The sequence below is a fragment of the Acomys minous genome, assembly GCF_964271855.1.
Source record: "Acomys minous genome assembly, chromosome: 8".
Classification (NCBI taxonomy): Eukaryota; Metazoa; Chordata; class Mammalia; order Rodentia; family Muridae; genus Acomys; species Acomys minous.
This window is the reverse complement of record NC_140489.1, coordinates 117,047,531-117,066,541: the sequence shown is the minus strand read 5'-3', so window position 1 is coordinate 117,066,541 and position 19,011 is coordinate 117,047,531. Positions and strand designations below refer to the sequence as shown.

Below are 19,011 nucleotides of genomic sequence, written 5' to 3'. Positions count from 1 at the left end.
TACCAAGGCTGCCTTTCAATTTTTAATGATTTAGTATTAAAGCTTAAGTAATTTTTCTTCAAAATATCAGCAAGATTACTTAGGATTTTTTAGATAATCATATAAAAGTTCAAAAGAATTTGAACAATCAATTAATTAATAAAATGATTGTATCACTTTTATTGTATAAATTAGGTAAGTAGACATTGACCACACCCAGCTCTGACAGCCAACAAATACTGTTCATAGTTATAAAAGCATTTGAAGTTTTAAAAATTCCTCAAAAGTGAAACTTGGGGGTGAAAAAACAAGTCATTAGGTCGCAGGTGTTGTGAAGTCACCTCACATGTGAGACAGAGCACAAGGTGGACGCCTGCCTCTTTTTCCTAGTCTGACAGCACAGCCAGCATCACTTTCCCTTCACTGGGGGTTAGACCCAGAGCTGCACCCACGCTAGACAAGCATCTACATGGACCTTACATTGTGTCCAAGGGTTTCAGATTCAGGGCAAGAGCAATCCTGTTTTAACCCCTTTTAAGGAAAGCATCAGTTCAGCTATAAAAGAGAGGTACAGTGTTGCTGACAGTTGCATTCTGCTTTGCTAGAAATTTTACTTGGAAAAGAGTCTCATCATTGTTTAGCTATGAATAGTATGTCTAAAACTCAAACTACAGGCAGATTTGAACTGTGAACAGAGTATGTATGTATGTATGTATGTATGTATGTATGTATACAAGCCACAGCAAAAACAAAACAACAAAAAAGCAAACAAAAACCAAACCCACTTTACTGCCTGATAAATTTTAAACTAGAACTTCTCAACACAGGAAAGTGAGAAAACAAGAATTAGTTATCGGCTCCCTAACTACAGCATTGGGGAGAGCTTGAGACAAGGGAATTGCTGTAAGCCTAAGGATAACCTGAGCTACAGAGTGAGAATTTCTCCAAAGATTTACCATCACTTATGGACCTTTTTTTTTTTTTTTAGACTGTTTGTCTTTTAATTATGGACATATGGTTCTAAAACAGGCAAGAATATGGATAAGCCTCATTAACCAAAAGAAAATAGATATCAAAATTATATGGCTGGAGAGAAGGGTCAGTTGTTAAAGAGCACTGATTGTTCTTCCACTGTACCAGTGTTCTGACTCCCAGCACTACAATTTCTAATTGCAGTTTGAGTAGATCCAGCGCCCTCTTTTGGCCTTTAGAAGTAATGCATGTATGTACATGCACACATAGCTAAAACACCCATATACACATAAAATAAATTAATTCTTAAAACTTTTAGTATGTACTGTATAATTTAAATGAAAAAAATTTTTTAAAGATGTGTTTGTTATTATGTATACAGTGTGCTGTCTGCGTGTACACCTACAGGCCAGAATAGGGCATCAGATCACATTATAGATGATTATGAGCCACCATGTGGTTGCTGGAAATTGAACTCAGGACCTCTGGAAGAGCAGTCAGTGCTCTTAACCTCTGAGCCATCTCTCCAGTCCTTGGGAAAAAAAAAATTAAAGGCCAATCTAGTACAATACACTGGGTCACTAGTCAAGAAACCATAAAAATGCCTATGATAATCTGGATAACTGTAGAACCCAGACAAACTAACATATCTTCTTCATTAATAATTACAGGTATCAATTACAAGGTATCAATTCAGGCAATCAAAGTCAGACCCCTCAGCCTCACTTTTCCCACTCTCAACTGGAATAAAAAGCTCTCAAGATAAAAGTACTTATCTCCCTGATTCCCAGGACTAGAAAATATGCCCCTCTTCGTATTTAAATGATATGAAGCAGTAGTTTGAACCAAGCACTCTTGAAATTCCACACAGGGAGGGTGAGGAGGGGTGACTCAGTATCAATGTGATAGCTCACAGATAAGAAGAAATCAATGCAATGTAACAAAGTAAATGCTAAACACTAAAGTCAAGAGAAATTTAACAACATACTGAAAGGTAGGTACACCAACCCAGGAAAGATATTAGAACATTTTCTGGCTAAACTATTATATTTTTAAAAAGAAAAACCAGCTCAGCCTGGTGACGCACACCTTTAATCCCAGCACTCGGGAGGCAGAGGCAGGTGGATCGCTTTGAGTTCAAGGCCAGCCTGGTCTACAAAGCGAGTCCAGGACAGCCAGGGCTACACAGAGAAACCCTGTCTCAAAAAACAAAAAACAAAACAACAAAAAGAAAGAAAGAAAGAAAGAAAGAAAAGAAAGGAAAGGAAAGGAAAAAGAAAAACCCTTTCCACCTCAGGCAAAAAGACCAAGTTGGATACACAGGAAAGAGAATAAAACTGTCATCAAACTTTGACAGCAGTGTTCCACGCCATATTAAAAGTGATATTTAAAATATACAATGAAAGAAAGTATCTGTAACAAATTTTACAAATGATTTGTGAACAAAAATTTACAAATAACATGAGGACTTAGGGTGTTAGGTGTGAAGAAAATGTCTGAGTACAAAAGGCTATCCTGTTGGAAGGTCACTATGGCCATCAGCTAAGAAGCCATGTCTGCTGTTGCTAGCTATAAAAAGAAAAGATTTCAAATTCGTTGGCACCAAAGTCCATTTATTGTGGGTCAAAATCTTACAAAAATCCTTGTCTATCAGATTGCCACCCTTCCTCTCTGACCAGGAAAAAGACCAATTCAATGACTGTAACTCTGGCCTAATTACTTAAATTCTCAAAACTTTGGTATTGCCTTAAACATGAGAGTGGAGACAGCAGTACAAGCATGGTGAGTCACACATGTAATCCCAGCAGTTGGGAGGCTGAAGCAGGAGAATTGCTACACGGCTCAGGCCAACTTAAACTATGAAGACCCTCTCAGAAGGGGGAAAGAAGCCAGACGTAGTTATGCGTACGTTTAATCCCAGGACTCAGGATGCAGAGGCAGGTGCATCTCTGTGAATTCAATGCCAGCCTTGTCTACAAGTTCCATGACAGCCAGCCAAGGGCTACAAAGAGAAATGTCTCTAAAAAAAAAAACCAAAGACCATAAGCCAAAAGAAAGAAAACAAAACAAAAAGACTTTGATGATGCTACAGGTTAACTGTTTAAATCAGTACTTGATATATAAATCACAACTTAGTTACAATGAAGTACTCATACTTAAGATCAGACCTATTCATACCAAAAACAGGGGCAAAAAGCTTACAGACTATGTAATCTACTATCCTCACAAATATCTAATGTAGTGGGTGTAAACATGTTTTGGTTTTGATCCCACAGACTTGTGTAAGGGTGTGCAGAACAAACTTGTGCAAGGGTGTGTGGTGTTTTTCCACTGAAAACAAACTTGTAAGAGAACAGGTGATGTCTGTCCACTGGAATCTAGTGTTTAAAATTACTATCCTGGAGTGTTTTAAGCTAGGTTCTACTATATCTAAGCATTCCTTTAAATTATTTTACTTCCAAACTAACAAACCCAAGGGGAAAAAGGAGAAACAAAGAGCAGACTGTATCACAGCATTACTGAGAGCGTGTGAGTCCCTTTACTTAAAGGTCCTTCTCTTGCATGTGCATTGCTGTTAAAGGTGCTGAGTTCACTATGAAAACTCCAGTCTGTGCAGTTCCACTCTGCTGTCCAATTTACCCGTTGCTGAACAGCTTGCTTGGGCTTTGACTTGTAACATTTAAGATTCGTCCATTTTAGGCACAGTTTGATGAGTTCTTACAAACGTGCCCACCAAACAGAGACTAGAGCATCCCCACTCCTTTCAAGTACTGCTGTCCCTGGTCAAACCCACCTCCCCTGATTAGGGCAGTCAGTGACCTGCTCTCAATACAGTAGTTCTGCCTCTAGAATTTCATGGATGAGACACACACTCCTTTGTGCCTGGTTTCTTTCAATCCCCACAATACGTCTGAGATCTATGTATGCTGTTCATCATCTGCCTTGTTTCTTTCCTTTTTATTTGCCTTCATGACTTCAGGATTTAAAGAGACTGAAACAAAGCCTCCAGAAAGTAGTTTAAGGATACGGAACCCATCAGCAAGGAACCCATCAGCAAACAGCGCGTGTACATTAAAAGCTTGAAGTAAATTTAAACATTTAATATTTTAATGGAAAAATTCCTTCCCTTGCCCAGAATTATGATTTTTTTTTCAGCTAGTAGTATTAGAACCAAATAGTTTTGCTTCTGTATTTAACTACCTGGATGACAAAACAAAGGCTAGCGCTACTCTGGACTCTACCATGTTTTCATGCTTGATTTCCAACAGTGACAGAGATCACCCTTTTAATTTCACCAAGCCTAGGAATAAAAAACTGCTCTTCCTTGCCTCAACAGTTTTCAATTAGGAATGATAGTGAAACAAGTTCAGGGGTGCACTAGCCTGAAATCTAGCTTTCTGTCATCTTTTCCCTCCCAGATGAAAAGATCCAAATTATTAAAAAAAAAAATGGGGGGACAAGCAAAGGATTCATGAGTCATTTAGAGAAAATGTTGTTTTGTAGGTCTGACTCTCCATTTTGGTGCTTTGTTTAAAAGCAGTGAGTGACGAGGGAAAGAACAGAATCGATCTATGCACGGTGACAGTCCTAATACCACAAAAGAATTTAACCTGGAACACAGCGGTACGAGGTGCAGCATAGCTAATGTATTTGGTACTGAGAAAGTTCCTCATGATTTAAAAAAAAAAAAAAAAATACAGCCATCTCAGCTTCTAAATCAATAGTCTGCCAGGAAGGTAACTCGGACATTGATGCCCTGCTTTGCCTGAATTAACCTGTTTATCGGGGTGGTCCCAGAGGGAGGCTGGAGGCCAGGTACTGCACAGCACAGCACCTCACTCTTGCTAATTCTCCCTTCTGGAAACTAACACTTATAGTCATTCATTTTTATTCATTTTACTTTGTTTTCCTAAGCTGAACAGAGAGGTGGGCCCCCAAACAATACTTAAGTTTCAGCCTACATTACCTCTGCAACCACACTGATCTAACTACCCCTTATTGACTTCACAGATGAACTGTAAATTTTACATATTAAGTTTAAAGCTGCTACACCTGTCCAATTACTAATTTACTAAATAAAATTCTTACCCAAACAACCTGCTATTCCAACCTACCTACTGGTATTATTAATGACAAACTTCTTGTAAGTTTTTTTGGATACAAATCCAACCCCTATTCCTGAAGTCCCCATGTTCCACTGGTACTGCTGGTCAAGCGTCCCTCTCGTTACCATTCTAACCACGGTCAGCAGCAGCGCCCAACGGTGGACTAACCTGACTGCCACCATGTACCCTAGTGGGTTACTCTAATCTAACACACCCACCAGTTTGGTTTTCTCAAAACACACTCTAAGCAGGCGGTGGTGGTACACGCCTTTGACCCCAGCTCTTGGCCCAACAGCTGTTTCTGAGAATGCTCTGGCTCTCCACCAGAATCCATTCAGCCTGGCTCTTCTTAGGGATCCTTAGGTTTTTTAGGGACAAGACTAAGAACAAATTAAGTAATTTCTTTAATGAAAAGAGATACAAAGTTACAATGACATCACCTTGCCCTCCCACCCCTAAACACTAAATTAACGTAACACTCAGGTACTATCGTTCTAAACACTCATCTCAATGTATTTTAACTACTGGGTGCTTTTAAACTATCTTTAGGTAAAAATCTTTAATTAGCATCAGCACTTTATAGAGACACACAATGTAATTAGTCCCTAAAACTGAACAGTAACAAACACCTGTATTTTGCAAAGTACTTGCATGTTCATATACCTACAATCATTTTTAATCACTTTCTGAAACACAGAAACATAGGCAGTGAGACAAATGATAACGGCACACAGACAGAAAGGAAAGTATGGCCAAGAAAACAGGAGAATGTTAACTACCTCGGAGGGAAATAAAAGCAAATTCCCTAATAAGGAAACACAAAATTAAAGCCACACTAAAACAATCATTTTCACCATTTTGGAAGGGACAAAAGATACTCGAAATAACAAATTATAGTCAAGAATACAGAGCTATGAAGTACAGTAGCTATCAGCCATATGTGACTAGTAAGAATCTGAAATGGGGTTAATCCAAACTGAGATTTACTATAAAATCCTCCTAACCATTTTAAAAATGAAAGCCAATATGATTCCAGTAGGCTCTTCGTAATTAACTAGTCTGCTGCAATCCTTTAAATCCAAAACACATAATACTTGACTCTCATAATTTGTCCATACACTGGAATTCTGGAAAGACACACTAATTTTTATATGTTGATCATAGTGCCTGAAAACAGATTATTTTTAAATACCCTGTAATAAATTATCAATGAACTACTGGATAGACATCTGTGTGTCCAAATTTGGTGATCATCCTTATTTAAGATCAAGCAGGGCTGGAGAGATGGCTCAGTGGTTACGACCACTGGCTACTGACAGAAAGGACCTGGGTTCAAGTCTCAGTATCCACAAAGAAGCTAGCAATCATCCCAACTCCAGTTCCTGGGGATCCAATACCCTCTTCTGGCTCTGAACGCACGCAATACACATACATGCAGGAGAAACACCCATACACATAAAAATGTTTAAATAAAATCATGTGAGCAAAGACAGTGGCAAAAAGCAAACAAAAACAAAAACAAAAAACCCTACACTACAGCATCAAAGCAGAGGAGGAAATAACCTCAGCTACAAATAGACTTATCTTGGAAATGAGTCAAGATATAGATTTAGTGCAATAAAGCAACCTAAGTCAATATTGACCCTTACAAACACTTACTACCCTAACAAACTAGATTTTGTTTATGAAGCAAAATTGAGAATATTATATTAAGCAAAAATTTGTTCTTACACTTTACAATTGGTTCAAGACACTACTGACCCAATTAAAAGCCAGTTTCCCAAGTTTAGGCTCATCAATCATTAAAGCTATAAGTTAAATTAAACAAATTGTAGAGGGCTGGATGTGCAGCTCAATATTAGAATACAAGCTCAAAACCCAGTACTATCTCCATCGCCCCCTCCCCCCAAAAAAAGGGAACGTGAAGGTTTACTTGGATGAAATTAACATGGCCTCTTATGTCATAAATGCAACTAATGTTCATTTTTACACTGTAAATAAATACAAGTAAATTCACTTTAAAGTAAAAACCTAATCTTGATTCACTGCAACAATGAGGACCACAAAATTTCACTAACAAATGAAAAGATCATCATGAATCAAAATAAAAACAAAAACTCAGATCTTTCGAGCTTAATGTGGAATGCTTGTGTAATCCCAAGAAAAACGTCTTTACCAAACTTTATCAGTACATAGAAAGCTGCAGAGCTTGCAGCTACAAAAGCCTGAAGCAAGCACCGGCTTCGTAGGCAGGAGTAGGACAACCTCAAGCAGAAATCAGTAGTACAGAAAGCGCAAAGACAGCTCAGTTAATAGACCATTGTCATGGAATTAAGGGAGCAGTGATAAACAAATCATCTGAGCACACGAAACTAAAAACAAATTGGCCTTATCAGCCAGAGATACAAAAGTAGAAGCCACATCAGTGACAGTATTGCCAGACACCACTGGTGAGCCATTAATCACTCAGCTATGTTCACCTAAAAACCGGAAAGAGCACAAGGTCCCTTCCCATGCACTTTACAGACATTCCCAGGCCACTGATTTACTTTTTGTGGTGCTGAATGAAGATCAAACCCAGGGCCCTACAACCGAGGCAGACCACTCTCCCACTCAACCCACTGCTCCTTTTCTCACTACCTTACCATTTCTCCCTTCTAGAAACTCATCTCTCAAGGTTGGCATTAAGTGGGAATGTCTATGCTCCCAGTTTAAAGACAGTTTCTCTCTCTCTGGGTCTCACTCTAAACTGAAATCAGTGTCTCTCTCAAGTCCAACTTCCCCTTGCTTAACACACTCCAATTTTTGTCCAATTATACAAAAACTCTTCCCTTCCTTTTTGAAAACTAGTGAAGTTCAGCAAGACACAGTAGCACAAACCTTTAGTCCCATCTACTTGACTGAGGCAGGGGGATCAGTTGAGCCCAGGAGTTCCAAGGCAGCCTAGGCAACTAGTGAGAACAAACAAAAACAACCAGTAAAGTTCTAACCAGTTCTTAAATGTGTGTAGAAAACATAATCCATCCTGGAAGAGTCACTGAATGTTTGAAACCAGCCTGAAAGAAGTTCAGCAGTACAGTGAACTCTGGAGTTTTTGTTCATCCGGGCCTGAAACAGTACCTTGAGCCCACACTCACTGAACCCAAGAGCTGTGTAACTACAGAGCTGTGTATTAAATACTTTGCCACTGGAAACTTTTTACATCCTGTAAGTTACAGCCTAGAGTAAATGAAAATAACAGAAAGAGTCCCCAATATTAAACTTGTATCATTTTGGGTTAATTTTTTTCTCATTTGTAGGAAATTATAAAGGACAACCTAGAAGCAGTAGCAATACCAGCCCTTACCTCAGAGGTGAATGTTTTATTTGGTGTAGAACCTACACCCCACAGAAACTTTAAATACCCTCAAGTAATTGATCAGGGCCTATGTTCTCCAATCCATAAGAACATCTATTATCTCTTTTCAATATTTGAAGCACTTCACACCTAATCAAGGAAATAAAATGTAATTTCATTTAAGTACCCTCAAACTTAAAACTACTTTGAAGTCCACCCCCATCCTCCCAACACAGAGAGAGAGAGAGGGGGGGGGGGGGAGGGATTTCTCCATGAAGCCCCGGCTGTCCTGGAACTCGATCTGTAGACCAGGCTGGCCTCAGAAATCCACCTGCCTGCCTCCAGAGTGATGGTATTAGAGGCCTGGGCCACCACTACCCATGAACTACTACATATTTTTAAAATTCATCTATGTATTCTTTGTCAATTTTGCTTCATCTCAAATACACATCACCTATCAAAACAAAAACTACCCATTTGCTTTACTTTGTTTTATTAGGAATTTTACTTTATAAACCTCAAGTTTTAACCACCTTTTTAGTTTTTCATTAAAACAGTTCCCTGTTCCTATGATACAATGCATTTTTCACTGTAGTGAAGGTCATTCTAAAGAAATAAAAAATCACATCCTAGAGCAGATGCTGTCCTCCCTTTCTCTCTCAGTAATTGCTTCCATCCCTAAAAGCACCTACAACTGTAGACCACTTCCAAGAAGGAGACCCTGTGTACTGAGGTCCAGTTCTGCAAAGTTGCTAGGTAGTGATGTTTCTGAAGTCAAGATTTTTAACTTTCAAAAAGTTAAAGTAAAGTAAAAAACCCAATCTTGATGATACTCTTTTGTTCATTTGTTTTGTTTTGTTTTTTAAAGAGAGTCTCACTATGTACCTAGACTGGCCTTGACACCTGACATTTCAAAATTCTCCAAAAGAAAACATTGAATCTATTTTAATCTTAACAAATTAATAATAAGGTATTTAGTATTTTAAGGCCCAGAATGGGCTCCCTGTTAGAGTACACTGGTGCAAGGACAGTGTTCAATCCCTGTAACATGCACATGTGCACACGCAGATGAATTTGGCAAGTCATAAAAGCCTCAAACTGGTAAACTCCTTCAAATACCACAAGGCTTAGTATTAAACTAAGTCTAGTGTATAAAGTACAATTGATCAAGCTATTGAGTTCTTGAAGTTAAATTATTAAAAGTAACATTTTAAAACATCTACTGTTAAGCCATGCACATGCCTTTAATCCCAGCACTCTGGAGGCAGAGGCAGATGGATCACTTTGAGTTCGAGGTCAGCCTGGTCTACAAAACGAGTCCAGGTCAGCCAAGGCTACACAGAGAAACCCTGTCTGAAAAAAAAAAAAAGACAAAACAAAACTAAAAATCTACTGTTACAGGGTTTTGTGGTCCACATCCTTTAATCTGAGCTCTTGGGAGGTGGAGACAAAGGCAGAAAGTTCTCTGTTAAGTCTGAGGCATGGTCTACTTAGGAGTTCTAGAGGCAGCCAGAAAGAGAGAGCTATCCCTCCCTGTAGGACTCCTGAAAGAAAACCCCAGCAAACAAACAAACAAGCAAAGGTACATGTTATGCCAAGATAAAGTATACATATGGTCACTTTACTTCAGATGTGATTTGTGTCAACAATAATTCAGAAGCAACATGCTTCTATTAAAAATTAAATTAGGGAAATACAGCACTCTGAAATATGGAGGGAAAAAAGTTATGGGCTGGGCATATAGCTCAGTAATAGATGGTTTGCTTGTCTAGCATGTATGAGACTTTGAATTCAATCCACAAAAAGTGATACATGATACTCACTGTTTTCTAGGATACTAGGTGTTATTAAATTAAATAATTAATTAATAATTAAATCTCCAACACAGTATTACATAAAAATCTGGACACGAGAGGAGGAGGCAGGTGGATCCCTGTGAGGTTCGAGGCCAGCCTGGTCTACAAAGTGAGTCCAGGACAGCCAGGGCTACACAGAGAAACCCTGTCTCGAAAAACAAAAACAAAAAAGGTTCTTTTATACTCACTGACCTAATCACTCTACTGAAAGCCAATGCACAGAGTGCTATTTCTGGGAGAACTAGAGATGGATGCTGAACAGATCAATGTCTCAACTGAAGCTACATGGAGACAGACTAGAAACGCTTTACTTGTAAAAAGACTTGGAAATAAGGGCGGGGGGGGGGGGGCTGTAGCTCAGTGATGAAGAGTACTTTCTAGTATTTTTGAGGTCCTAGGTTCCATACCATGAGCACAGGAAAACAGGGAGACAGGAAGGGATTAGGGGAGGGGGGAAGGGGAGGCCATAAACACAGTGATTTCAAAATGACTACCTAAAGATACTAGTACAGTGAGAACACCAAAAGTAACAGCTACCAAACACCTGCGCAGCATTCACAAAACCCTTGTCCTTCTCCTATCTCCTGCCACATCTCACAAACCAGACAGGCCTGTGCACACCAGTAACCTAAGCTCTCAGGGGTGGAGGCAGAGGGTCAGAAGTTCAAGGACAGCCTCAGAATTGAGGCCAGCCTGAAATAAAGGAGACCCTGTTTCCAAAACACAAAAACCAAGAAAACCTTTTTGTAATTTTTTCATGTGTACTCATTAACTTAACTGCTAGAAACTGCTAAGTTCCTGTCAATCTAAAATGTCTTATATACTCATCAAGTATTAAAAAAAAAATCCAAATAGTCTCCAAACTTATTCTCTCTTACCTTACCTTCACTGAGTTTACAGAGCAGTAATATGGACAGTAGTCTAAATCACAGATTTGGGGTCTGCCCAAATTCCCAAGAATCTTATCTCACATCCTCAGCTAATGAAGCCTCTTACTACAATTCTGCTAACATTACTGGCTATATTCTACAACAAAACCTTAAGGAGCAGTACTCAGGGTCATTCTAATACTGAGTCAGCTCCCTAAAGGAAAAGATAGGAAAGAGCTGAAGAGATGCCTTGGGGAGCAAAGGCAGCTTGGCACCGAGCCTGATAAACCTAAGTCTGATCTCCACTCACACACACTCCCCATTGCTGCCACACACACTCACTTATAAAGTAATAAAAGGAAAATGGCAACAAGGAAGAATCACTGAAAACCTAAAATGATCACATTCTTCCAAATCTCTTACCATTAATCATACCTTAAATTAATGTATGAATAAGTTCTATTAACTTTTGAATTTGTTTAAAAAACACACACACAACCAAAAATAACCAAAAGTCCTTTTATAAACCATTGTTTTTTTCCTAATTTCTTTTTTAAAAACCCAATTATCATCAAAATTATATTTTGTAGGAAACATAAAATATATACTCTAAGAAGTTAATTTTATTCATTTTTTAAGGTAGTCCTCCTCTGTAGCCTCTGGAACTTGCAATTATCTTGCCTCAGCTTCCTGAGTGCCAGGAGCATAAACCACTATCGGGATTATATTATTTTACTACTTTCTATGCAAGGTAAAGTTACAATATACTTTTAAATGATTTCACATAATATACTCATGAAACATAAATTACATATGTTACAACATCAACGGCAGGAAAGGGAGAATACTCACTCCCAGTATCATACACAGTAAAAGAAATATTCACCAACTCATGTACACGGACATGGACCTTCCAACTCTTGGCTCAGCTCATTTTTAATAAATCTCCATATCCAAGTGATACTATGGCAAACTGCCAAGAGACTGTCATTGAAAGGTATCCACAAAAAAAATATACATCATAGGAAACATCCCAGGCTTCAAGAGCTCCCTTTTCTGGCCATGTCAATGTATGAATCAACTGCTCTTATAAGCACGGCTAGTTAGATGTCTTCTCACTCCTTTTGGTGATTTAATTTAGTAATTGTGGCTACTAAAAGTGTTTCCTCACGGGACCATCACAGACCCAGCTAGCCAACATTAGAACACAGGTGTTGGAAGCTCTGCCTATCACTTTTAAGAGGATAACCAACCCAACAAGTTCAAGAGCCATGGCCAAGAAAGTGGAGAAGTACTGATTAAAATAGGAAAGGTCAAGGGAAAACAAAACTCCAGGTGACTCCAACAAGGCAGCAGGCACAAACTGTTTTAGGATTTTCTGAGAGAGAAAAAAAACAAATGAAGGGAAAACACAAGCATTGAAAACAAACAAAAATGGACCAGAAGATTTCAAATTGTTGCTCTGGAGCTAGAGAGCAATCAGAGCGCTTGCTAGTCTTTGGATGACCTGGGTTCTGCTCCCAACACCGCAATGGCACATCACGCTGCCTGTAACTCCAGTGCCAAGAGATCTCAAGGCCCCTCACTGCCTCTTGGCCTCCAGGAGCACCAGGCACACATGTGGTGGTGCGTGTGGAGCGATTACACAATGTAAGCAAACATTCACACTACAAACAATATGAAAAATAAATCTTTTTAAAATGTGAGAGCAGAGGAGAGAGACAAGTATGGTGGCACACTATAGTCCCAAGAATCTGAGGCAGGAGAATCACTTTGACACCAGCCTGGGTTACACAGTGAGCCCAAGGCCAGCATGAATTCATTTTGGAACCCTGTCTCAAAAGAAAAAAACAAAAAATCTCTAACAATCTGGGGGTGGGGGGTGAGGAGACTGCTGCACTAAATATTTGACAGTTAAAAAAAAAAAACTCCTTCAACAGCACGCTCACTCACTGTCTATTTGGAAAGACTACAAAAGCATTTCTTTAAAAAAAAAATCACCATCAAGCTGGATGTGGTGGCTCACACCTTCAAGCTCAGGACTTGCAAGACAGAGAGGTCAGCATGTCTCTGTGAGTTCAAGGCTAGTGGGGTCTACACAAGGAGTTTCAGGACTGCGGGGATTATATCTTAAAGAAAAGATTACCATCTAGGTATTATTGCAAGTATGTATCTTTGTAAGTCTGTACTATTAGAAACTTCTATAAAAATCAGAATAACCTCCATACTTAGAGATGGTGTGTTTCAAAGCAGGCCGGCAAAAGGACCTCGGTCATTGCAACAGAGAAAGTAAATGAAATAATACCTATGAACATTCAGTGGCCATGGCTGTTTCTGCCACTGCCCAGAACATACTGTGACTTACACTCTCTTCACTGCACAATCTACCACTTCTCTATCCACACAGCCGCTCAAATATAAAGAGTTCCTATGCTAATCCCACAATAAGCCTCAGTAATTCTCACATCACAGTAGCTGTAAACCTTTGTTAACAGAAAAAGAATGTTTCTCCCAAAATAGGCACATTACACGAAGACAACTCAAATTCCCTCATAATCCGTTTGCAAGGCTCAAGCCAGCCTTATTTTGATACATTAAACATGTGGGGCCTATTTTAAAAGTTCTCTGTGACTTACCAAAACAGCCTCGTAGTTGTTTTTAAGTTTCCAAGTTGTTTTTAGAAGCGCTTGAATACTGATGAATTTGGGCAGCTATCAAATACTTAAGAAGCTTTTTTTTTTTAATAAGATGGGCAAACTTCCTAAAGGTGCTAAAACTGGTATTAGAGGTCAGTCAACTTTTTAAAAAACAGAAAAGAAGAAGGGGGAAAAAAGAAAAAGATGGCTCCAACATTCATCACGCCCTTCGTTTAGAAATTTATTTCAGGGTTTTTCTCACTATGCTTAATGAGACTTTCTTTCCTAAAGGCTTTTAAATTTAAAAGTGTGACCCACCACATAATACCGATCGTACTATTCTTAATGGCCCTCCGGTAAATTTGAGATAGAGTTTCATAGTAATACCATTTAAGAAATCCACTGTTAAGCACGACACCCGAAATTTTCGGACAGTGGGTGGGGGTAGAGGGCACCGAGAGAGACGACCCGAGAGTCTGGTTAGAAGGAGCAAGAGAAACGGTTTAAAGCACAGGAGGAAAAAAAGAGGCCCAGAGAGGCACAGACAGAAAAGCCAGAAAGATTTCGCAAGGAAGTGAAGCGGAGCACAGGGGAAGGCAGAGAGCGACCGGGAGAGCAACGCGGAAAGCTGTTTACAAACGCGGCGTGCGGGGCTGGGTGAGCCGCGGCCTGGGGTGGCCCGCGCGCCCAAGGGCGCTGCCTGCTCGCCGCCGCGCGAGGGGAAGCGGCCGACTTCCACGCGACCCGGCAAACTACTCCCTCCACGAGTGTGTCCCCCCCCCACCCCGAAGCATCGAGCGCGAGCGGAGGGGGCGGCCCGGCCCGGGGCCTAGCCCGGCAACTCGGGAGCGCGGGCCTGGACGGACCGGGACGGCCGTTCCCCGCTTCGCCGGGCACCGAGCGGCCTTTACCTGAGGCTAAGTGGGGAGGTGAGGTCTCGCGGGCTCGCCCGCCGCACAGCCGCCCGCGGCCCCCGGCTTCTTCCCGAGACGCGACACTGCCGCCGCCGCCGCTTCGCCCTCGGGGGTTCGGCCACCGCCGCCTCCTGGGCTGTTTACACCGTCCGGCCCCTCACGCCGCCGCCGCCGCCTTCCCTCCAACCCAGCGCCGCTGCCGACTCGGCCGCCGCCACCTCCTCCGCCGCAGCCTGATCTCTCTGGAGCATCTTCCAGCCACCGGACACGGAGAAACAGAGACTCCGGCCGCGCCGGCAGGAAACTCCCCCGCAACTGCCAGGGGGAGGCGGGGGGGAACCAGGCGGTCAGAGCACCAGCGGCTTTTCCGCCATTGAGCAGCGGCCGCTCCGCTCCGCTCCTTCTGCAACCCCCTCCCCTTACCGCCGTCTTTCCCCGCCCCTACTCGGGCTCCGCCCCCTGCGGACACCCATTGGGACGCCGCGCCTGTCGCCGCGGCCTCCGGTTTGCTGAGCAGCCTGTCAATCTCCATTATCCCGCCCAGCCTGGCCCCCAGTACGCGCTGTGCTTCGCTTTCCCCGCCCACGCGGGCCCGCCTCTGAGACTTTAATTTCCCATTGGGCGCCGGTGCCCGTCTTTAATTGGCAAGGTCAACTATCCATCAAACACCGCCCACCAGTGAGGCCCAACCCTTCATTATCATTTACTTTGTTCAGCCCCGCCTCCGCTTTGCACTACCTCCCTACGTCACCGACCTGCCCACCCTAGTAGCCATTGGTAGAGTCCTCCGTCAGTCAAATTACGCCCACTTGGAGACCGGTCCCTTTGTCTGATTGGTCCAAACGGAGGCCTGACCCTCCGGTTATTGGCTTCCTCTGCTTGCCCGTCCCTAAACCAATTTCCAAGCCCTCACCCCGGCTTTTTTTTTTTAAATGAACGCGCAAAAGTATCCTAAAAGTGATTGGCTAGTCTTCGGAGATGGCCAAGCCCAGAGTCTACGGCCCTGCACGTCTATGACCTCTAAGCCTCGCGGAAAGCGAACGCCACCTAGGAACCAACGGGCAGCCCAGTTATCGGTAGAGAGAACCGGCTCCTGATTGGCTAGAAAAGTGCCCCTGGGCCCTCATTGGGAGAGGTAGACGCCTCTCTTCGGCGTAGAGACGTGACCGGAGAGCACAGAGAGGATCGGGAAAAAAAAAAAAAGACCTAGAGAGAGGCGTTGTTTTGCTCCAGCCACGGGTGGGGCGCACGCGGGAGTGGAAAACTGGGCGCGTAGGGCTCTGGGGAGGTGTTACTGGGAGGGAAAAGGCCCGGATGTGCCCTAACAATGAAATCATCTCTGGCCAATCAGAGCCTCATTGTTGGGGATACCTGCGTGACCTGTCTCTAGAAGGGGAGAGTGGGCGGGAAGTTGGGGAGGTCGAAAAAAACCACTTGAGAAAATGGGACCGATAGTCCCTTCAGGATGGTTTTATTACGGATCAGATTATTCTCCCGTCTTTACCTTGACCGGCCTGCCTCTCAGCCGTTGGCAGTTCGGTGTTTTGTTTGTTAGCGCTGAATTTTAAAACTCCGGTCTTAAGAGTGTTGATACTCACTAGGTCATTCCTCTCTTAAAGAGCACCTGCTGTTTGCTGAGCATAGTGGCTAGAACTGGACATCCGAAAGTAAAAGTGGCAGACAGTCCCGGACCGGCATGGTAGGTGATCGCTGAAACGAGCAGGGAGTAGTGATGACATAAAGGATTCTCCCTCCGGGTATGACTACTAGGAAGGCTTCACAAAGACCGAGATGAATCCAGAATGAGCTGCAGGTGTTCTACAAGGCAGGTGGTGAAAGCCGTCTTCTAGCTACCAGATTTGGCTACAAAGTTACACGGAGAAGCCCTGTCTCGAAGGGAAAAAAAAAAAAGTGAACCAGATTAATTCCTCTATATGAAAGTAATAGAGTATTTAAACATTTACCTTAAGAAAATTTAAAGACGCACATATTTACACAGGTCCTTGAAAGGCGTTTTAGACCTCATTCATACCTAAGTTAAAAAGTTAATTGGGACAATTTAAGCTTAGATCCAAGAGAGTGCTAATTCGGCTTTGGAAGAGAAGGGTATATTTCTGAAGCAATTGCCACGGTGAAAGTGGCAGAAATAAACACTTGATTGCAATTCAGATTTTTCTGGAAGCTCAAGTTTAAGCACAGTGCCTTAGGGTTTCTGTTGCCACAATGGAACATCATGACCAAAAAGCAAGTCGGAGAGGGAAAGGGTTTATTGGGCTTACACACCCACATTGTAGTCCTTCACTGAAGGAAGCCAGGGCAGGAACCGGGAGAGGAAAGCTGATGAAGAGGCCATGGAGGGGTGCTGCTAACCGGCTTGCACACACATGGCCTATTCAGCATGCTTTCTTATAGAACCCAGCACCACCAATGGGGCAGGACCCTCCCCCAGCAATCACTAATTAAGAAAATGTTCTACAGGCTGGCCCGCAGCCAGATCTCAGGGAGGCATTTCCTCAATGGAGACTTCTCTCAGGTGACTATGGTTTGTGTCAATCTAGCAGCCCAGGTGGTGCTTATACAGGAAAGCCGGCAAGCGGAGTCTCCTGAGGTTCCAGGGTTCACTCGTGCCTACAAAACTCCGAACTCTGGGGAGAAAGCTCAGAAAGGTGAATGTTTACTTTCTTGTGATTCTGGGGATTGAATTTCAAAAGGTAATTTTATTATTTGTTTTGTTGTTTTTCAAGACAAGGTTTCTCTGTGTAGCCTTGGCTGTCCTGGACTCGCTTTGGAAACCAGGCTGGCCTCAAACTCACAGCAATCCACCTGCCTCTGCCTCCCGAGTGCTGGGATTAAAGGCATGAGCCACCACCGCCCAGCTAAAAGGTAATTTTAAAAATAATTCTTTAGATGCTGGGTTTTGTTTTTGTATTTTGTTGTTTGGGGGCTTTTGTTTGCTTTTTGTTTTGTTTTTTGGCATACCAACTCTTAGTCCCTATGGCACTGAGAATTGGAGACAGCCATAAAATTTTCTCTCTTTTTGTATACTGTAGGGTGAACATCAGTAAAGAAAAGGAAGTAAGCCCAAATAGTTCCCACTATCTTTTCAAGGGCCCTCACTATGGGAGCAAAAGCTTTTTGTTTTAATTACATTTAGTGAGTGTATGCATGTATATATGTATGTGAGTGTGTGTCTGTGCATGTGTGTATAAATGCGAATTGTGCATGTATGTGTGTGTGCATGTGAGTGTGTATGTCTGTGTGTGTGTATGTGTGTGTGTATATGTGTGTGTGTGTGTGTGTGTGTGTGTGTGTGTGTGTGTGTGTGTAGTGGAGTCCAAGGACCACAGAGTCAGTTCTTACCATCATGTAGATCCCAGAGAAGAACTCAAGCTATCAGCTTGATTGCATGCTCTTTTACCCATAGAGCCATCTTTGCCAGCTTAGGAAGTGTTATTTAAATGACTTGTAGAATGTGTTTCCTTAAGTCACACCTTTCCAAATAGGGACTGTGCTAAAGATTAAAAAAAAAAAAAAGAAGAAGAAAAAAGAAAAAAGACCCTTGGATGCCCTTGTCTGAGGAGCACAGATGGACGTGAGAGCACTTTCTTGCCCTGCTCGCTTCCCTCTCACTTTGCTTTGGCATACCCTAAAAAGCGATCTGAAGTTCAGTAATGTAACTGGGCTGATGATGATTACATACAGCTCATCCTTTAATTGGTAAAAATAAAATATACTGAGTTGTTTGTCCCTAAGACTACAATGAGATCACAAAAACTATCTTGTGTGAGTTACTCATGTTTAACACTAAACCCTTAAAGAAGGCCCAGAAAGAGACTTAACTTTAAACAGTAGTGTGCATCTCTGTAGATATGGGATGTGCCATATGCAATGAGTGCCCTCATAAAATGGTTCTGCAACTACCTAGTATTGAGATGATTTCATAACCACACTCTGAGCCCGGTTGCTTCAGTCACAATACCTTTCCGTAGAACCACATGCAGAGCTGTAGACACTCCTATTACTCCCCAGTCTGTCGTTTCAAATTGAAATAATGCTAAGTGTAAGGTGACTATTGTTTTGACTTAGAGGCTCTTTTTCTTTATGTTTGGGGGCATTTGATTTGGTTTGTTTTGAGACAAGGTCTCTTTATGTAGCCATGGCGGTCCTGAAACTCCCTATGTAGTCCGTGCTTACCTCAGAGTCACCAAGATCCTGTTAAGTTTCAAATCAGGGACAAGCTGCTGAGGTGCCTGTTTAACATATAAAGTGGACCTGCACTCCAGGTTCCCCTAGAGCCCCTCAGTCCCTACCTGTTGTGGGGTACCCTGAACTCCCCAGCTCA

The 19,011-nt window shown here is 42.1% G+C and overlaps 1 protein-coding gene and 1 long non-coding RNA gene across 12 annotated transcripts in view; one reads left to right on the top strand and one right to left on the bottom strand.

Annotated features, from left to right (window-relative positions):
- PPM1B (protein phosphatase, Mg2+/Mn2+ dependent 1B) overlaps window positions 1–15,063 on the bottom strand; it is a 71,119-nt gene extending 56,056 nt beyond the window's left edge. For 3 of the 8 annotated variants that reach the window (XM_084793154.1, XM_084793155.1, XM_084793157.1), the window contains exon 1: window positions 14,667–15,055. The gene's annotated coding sequence lies outside the window, so the exon portion shown is untranslated. Of the gene's footprint in view, window positions 1–7,937; window positions 8,073–13,755; window positions 14,407–14,666 lie in introns of those variants that run through there. The other 5 variants (XM_084793158.1, XM_084793151.1, XM_084793156.1 and 2 more) reach the window with 5 other exon arrangements.
- A 183-nt stretch (window positions 15,064–15,246) lies between these two features.
- LOC311603891 lies at window positions 15,247–18,421 on the top strand. Of its 4 annotated transcripts, none has more exons than XR_014781309.1 (3): window positions 15,247–15,745; window positions 16,289–16,368; window positions 17,148–18,421. It is a non-coding gene; the product is annotated as an uncharacterized lncRNA (long non-coding RNA). The 4 variants fall into 4 exon arrangements; XR_014781310.1 differs by lacking the exon at window positions 15,247–15,745 and having other exon boundaries at window positions 16,036–16,368; window positions 17,148–17,335; window positions 18,173–18,421; XR_014781311.1 differs by lacking the exon at window positions 15,247–15,745 and having other exon boundaries at window positions 16,036–16,368; window positions 17,148–17,552; window positions 18,173–18,421.
- The last annotated feature ends 590 nt before the right edge of the window (window positions 18,422–19,011 follow it).